Genomic DNA, 6,102 nt, shown 5'->3' with positions numbered 1-6,102 from the left:
GCTGTAAAAAGAAAGCTCTCAGAAAAGCAGGTCTGCTGGGGCTCTCAAGACTTTAATTTTGTAATGGGCCCAGCTCCTTTGGTAATTTGTCTTGATCTATGGGTTTAATTCACACTTTAAAGATTTTAGGCAGAGGAAATTTCATAGAACTTGAAAGCTGGAAGGGAACTTACAGATAATTTAGTCTCAGCTTCTCATCTCACAAATGAGAAAACCAAGGCCAGAAAGGAGGAGAAAGTTAGAGCTACACAGTGAGTCAATTACTCATCAAAACAGTATAATTAGTGAGTGGCAGAGCCAGGGCTACTTCTGTCTTCACTATGTCTCCCTTCCTACATTACCTGGAAGGGTAGGTGACTTAAAGCACTAGGATGAACAAGGTGACTGACTACAGAATACAGTGCTTGGCAGGGAATTTGATCCCACACTGAGGGGTTGAGCCTCTTGAAAGGGTTTTGAGCTAAAAACCACAAATGGTCTCCAAGACCATATTATGGTTAGAATATCAACTGAATTTTATGATTGGTGATGTCCAGATGGTACAAATAGTCACTATTTAAAAATGAGGCTGTCTGCTGGTTCCGAAAAGTTTTCTAATTTGTGGGTGCCTCATAAGTGCTGGAGTAATTTCTCTGGGGGTCCTGACCTCTTACCATCTTACAATTTCTCCAGCCCCCAGACTCAGTGTTCAATAGATCCTCTTTTCCACTGAGCCCAGACTTATGACTCATTCTATTGCTTTGCAATTGATAGAATGTAAACATAAAATTGTACATAGAAAATCTTAGACAAAGGTAAGGAAGTGTCTTGAAGCCCTTTCTAATTCAAGGAAGGTTCTCTAAGGTTTCATAGATTCACTATTTATTTTTGCCTGAATAGCCTTAACATGAGATGACCTGTACAAATATTTCCTCATAGATTTTGTTTCTAAGTACTATTTCTCACTAAAAGAAACCAGGGTTCCTTGGAGGAATAGTTGGTTCCAGACCTGGAGCAGGGAAATAAGAGATGGGTTGGAATATCTTGGTTGTACTAGAAAATAAAGAAGTGCTCAAAGAAATGATGAAAGTGAACACATGTCAAAAGGGCTTGGGAAATAGCTTTAAGCACTCCCACTGGCCAAATCTGGGACAATTTGAGCTTGGAAATGAATTAACAGATAGTATTGTATTATAAACAAGGGAGAATGGAATAGAATGCCAGCTAATAAAACTAGAGGAAATAATAAAAATTAGAAAATCATCTTTGTTTGTAATCATCATAGTAAAAATGAGTCAGGCAAGTTTCATCAATAGATGCTAAAACTATTGGGTGAAAGTTCGAAGCAAACAGGATACTAAATAGTCTAAACTATATCCCCACAGATTACAAAGGGAAACGGTAGTTTTAGAGTGAAGATACCTGGCAGTCACCACCTTATAAAAGTAATCTAAATTACAGTCAGTGATATCTGGACAAACTGAAAATATGTGCCTCCTGAGATGCTATACTGGAAGAGAACACATCATTTTTGTGGTATGCTTGCCAAAAATGCATATTTCAAACTTAATCATGAGACAACATAGGGCAACCCAAATAGAGGGACATTGTACCAAAGGACTGGCCTCTACACTTCAAAAACGCCAATGTCACAAAAGACAAAACTGAGGAAATTAAAGGAGATAAAGAGGAATGACAACTAAACGTAATCTGTGATCCTGGATTGAATCCTGGGGTGCGGCAGAGGGGCAGCAATAAACTGCTATAAAAGACATTATTGGGACAATTATTGAAATTTGAATGTGGTCTGTATATTAAATAATAGCATTATATCAATGCTAAATTTCCTGAATCTGATGATTGCGCTATGGATCTATAAGGAGTAAAGGAGTATGATGTCTGAAACTAACTCTCAAAATTGTTTACCAAAAATAATTAACAGAAAGAGGGGGGCGGAGAGAGAATAAAATAAATGAGGCAAAATATTAACATATTCTCTTCTATAATCCCATTCGTGTTGATATCTTTTCTTTAATCCTCTACCAATAACATTTGGGGAAAAGAAATGTAGGTTTCCTAGGCCCTAGTAAAAGAGGATTGGCCTGGGAGAAGATATATTACTACTCTCCTCACTGAACTAGGAGCTACCCTATCCCTTGAGGAGTGTAAGACTGACATCCTCTGTTAAGGGTGCAAGCAGCACTGGGTGCAGTTATGGGCATAAAATGTGAAATTAAATCCGGCAAACTGGTCCTATTTATTAGCATTGGGACCCCGGACAATTTAATTTCTTTAAATTTCAGCTTCAGTGTCTTCAAAATGGGGATATTCATCCCTTACCTCACAGGGTTGTGAAGAGGATTAAATGAGATATGTTAAGCATTTGTACAGATACCCAGTAATCGCTAGAGAAGTGCTAAGTTTTATTATTTCAATGAAGGTATCTATTTCTCTTTGCATACACTGGCTTCTGCTTGGCGAATGAGAAAATGGAGAGTATTTGTCCTTGCTCCTTTGTTCTTCTCTTTCTACAAGTAAGAGGAGCTTCTCTTGCTTATTTTTTTGTTTCTCTCCAGCAAATCCAAAAGATATAACCATATACAAATAAGGCATGAAAATGCAAATCACAGGACAAAATCAGTTCTTGCCAGTTCCTTGACACTCTTCCTTCTCCTATTGATTCCCCTCTCTCTCTCAGCTAAGATCCCTTCAAGATAAATTCTACATTTATTTCTTTCCTTCTTTCTTATTTAATTGTCATAAAATTTGGGAGAAATGCTCAAGTTTTGTTCTCTCAGATTACTCTCCATAAAATTTTAAATTCAGCCAATGTTAAGCTCAGACAAGTTAACCTTTTTAAACTATCAAAAAATTCTGGCATTAACGTCTCTGGGGGCATTCATGAATGAAAGATACTTAACACTATGTAGTACTACAAATCTAACAGGATAACAACTTGACTCCCTGAGGACTCAATTAACTCTAGCACCTGTGAAAAACGGAAAAAGACACCACAGAGCTAAAGGTGACTCCCCTATCTCCTGGGGGTGGTAGGAAAGATGCTCAACCTTTCGAGGCTTAGGTTAGGCTAAAACTTATAGTTGGTTGTCTGGAAGTGACTCGCTGCAGACTCAAACAAATCACAACCTCTGGGCTAACCCACTCAGTTCCCTTGTTGTTTGAAAGGAGAGAAACAGAAAAGCCAGTTTGACCTCTTACAGATTATAGATCAGAGTCAGAGTCTGACTGAAAAGTGTAGTCATGTGCTCAGTCGTCAACTAATGGCTTTGAATATTACTCGCCAAACTACTTTTGGAATAACAGGGAAGGGTAACTGAGGAGAGAGACATACAAGAAGGATTGAGAAGAGAGAGCAAAGATACATAATTTTGATCACCCCCAAATGACAAGCTTATGTGCCAAGCCATGGGTTTAATTCTCTACAAAGCCCCGAGTTCTAGCAGTACATAGCTGTAGATAACTACTTAGCCAGCAATTTACTCCAAATCCCCATACTCTAATGATTCATTTTAAAAAGAACCTAAACAAGGACCAACTTGGGTATCTTCCATCCTGATTCTCTTGGATTGAGAAAAGAAAACGCTAACCACCGGACAGAACTTGGGGTGAGGTCATGTTTGGAAACAGGAGATGAACCAATAGCAAAGATTAATGGGGCTTTAGGAAAGCAAGTTTAAACAATGTGCTCATGAATCTGGAGTCACTGTAAACCAATCAAAAAGAGGAAAAGATGTAGCTGTCTTTTCCCACTATGTTTTTGGCCAACCTGTAAAAGAGCTGCATCTTCTTGCCTTACTGGCTATACCAGGCCCATTACGGTTTACATACATTACAATATTTCTTGCAATTGGAACAAAAGAAGGTCAGGGAAGGTTTGGCACTAAAGGAGGACTGCAGATTGCCATGATTTTTTAAAACTCTATAACTCTGCCCTTTTTCTAAACAGTATTGTAACAGTGTCTTACATCTGGCATGATTCTTGGAGGGAGAGATAAGGGTCTCCAGCAGTGATAAGCATCACCAATCTTTATGATACAAGTGATTCAAGAGCTAGAGCTGAAATGAAAGCTAAGAAAGCTGCTCCATGTTGCTCCTTCTCAAATATGCCTGTTGATCAACGTTGGTGGTTGAAAAGCAATGTAAACCTTAGGTTGATTTGCTTCCATTCAACAAAGTAGATATTTTCCCCATATGTAACTCATTAAATCTATTTCTATTTTGAATGAAGGAAAACATTAATCTGTAAAATGCTTTATTTTTTTTTTAATTCAGGCAAAATAAAGTAGGTTTCTGCTGTTTTATAGAATTTGTTGCCTTGCATACGGATTGATCAAAAATCAGGAAAGGGGAGGGCTTCTGGAAGTGCACCAGGCCGCGCCTGGTCCCGGCCCAACCTCTCGTGTATTCTGCGCGCCGGGTCCCAGCAGAAAGGCAGACCGCCCTGGAGATGCCGGCTTCCCTTATCGTGGCCAAGCCATCCCTGACCATCACCGACGCATTCACCGCGGCTGGTGAGGGCCCAGCCCTGCCCCTGGCCACCCCATGATCCCCTGAAGGTTCATCTGCTCCTTCCGGGACTGCAGCACCAACGCCAGCAAGGCCTGGAAGCTGGACGCGCACCTGTGCAAGCACACGGGGAAGAAACCGTCTGTGACTATGAAGGGTGCAGCGAGGCTTTCATAGGAAACTGCTATCTGAGCCGCCACATGCTGATCCACACTGGCCAGAAGCCGTTTGTTTGTGAAGTCAGTGGCTGTGATCAAAAATTCAACACAAAATTAAACTTGAAGAAACATTCTGAGCACAAACATGAAAATCAGCAAAAACAGTATGTATGTGATTTTGAAGGTTGAAAGAAGACCTTTAAGAAACATCAGCAGCTGAAAATCCACCAGGGCCAGCATACCGATGAGCCACTATCGGTGTAAGCAGGAAGGATGTGGAAAACCCTTTGTTTCACCCAGCAGGCTGAAGTGGCATGAGAGGATACTTGAGGGCTATATGTGTCAAAAGGGATGCTCCTTTGTGGCAAAAACATGGATGTAGTTTCTGAAGCATGTGAGACAAACCCATAAAGAGGAAATAACTTGTGAAGCATGCCAGAAAATGTTCAAAGTTGAAGATTATCGGAAGCAACATATGAAAACTCATACCCCAGAAAGGGATATGTGTCCATGTCCCAGAGAAGGCTGTGGTAGGATCTACCCGACTGTGTTCAATCGCCAGAGCCACATTCTCTCTTTTCTGAGGAAAAGCACCAATTTATGTGTGAATATGCTGGCTGTGGCAAAAGGCTTGCAATGAAACAAAGTCTCACCAGGCATGCTGTTGTATATGATCCTGACAAGAAGAAAATGAAGATCAAAGTAGAAGCATCTCCTGAAAAACAGTTTGGCCTCTCATCTTAGTGGATATATCCCTCCTAAAAGAAAACCAAAACAAGGCTTATCCTTGCCAGAAAATGTAGAGTCACAGAACCATATTGAAGAAAACATGCTCTTGACAGTTGCAATACTTGTAAAAAAAATATCAGGTTGCTTTGATGGGGAAAGTTTGCGTGTCCAGCAAAAATCCTAACCTGCTCTGCAATAAAATGTCCACCCAAGAGGGGAAGTGAAACCACAGAAATGGCATTCCCCTCATGTTTTCATAGAGGGCCCTGGTGTTATAATTAAGGAACTCAGTGGGGAGCCTCTGCCCACAGCTAACTAAATGAATTCTAATGTGCTTAGATTAGGAAAAATATGATTGTATGATATTTCTGATTTTTAGTGTTCCTAGTCTTCCCTCTTGATATTTTAAATCAACTGTGTCTTTCCTCTGCTTAGCTTTGATTATCTAATTTGAGCCTAATTGCTGAGCTCCATATGAATAACCAACCAACCGCTCTTGGGGCAATTCTCCTTGCTGAGGAAATTAACTTTCTTGAGCATATCTCTTTGTTTCCCTGAAAACTGATAAGAGAAAGAGAAAGAAAGAAGAAAGAGAGAGAGAGAGAGAGAGAGAGAGAGAAAGAGAGAGAGAGAGAGAGAGAGAGAGAGAGAGAGAGAGAGAGAGAGAGAGAGAGAGAGAGAGAGAAAGGAAAGAAAGAAAGAAAGAAAG

At 40.1% G+C, this 6,102-nt stretch overlaps 1 pseudogene; it reads left to right on the top strand.

Annotated features, from left to right (window-relative positions):
* Positions 1-4,330: 4,330 nt before the first annotated feature.
* LOC119542634 lies at positions 4,331-5,577 on the top strand (annotated as a pseudogene).
* Positions 5,578-6,102: the final 525 nt, after the last annotated feature.

This window comes from Choloepus didactylus, chromosome 8 (assembly GCF_015220235.1).
Source record: "Choloepus didactylus isolate mChoDid1 chromosome 8, mChoDid1.pri, whole genome shotgun sequence".
Taxonomy (NCBI): domain Eukaryota; kingdom Metazoa; phylum Chordata; class Mammalia; order Pilosa; family Megalonychidae; genus Choloepus; species Choloepus didactylus.
This window is presented reverse-complemented; position numbering and strand designations above follow the sequence as displayed.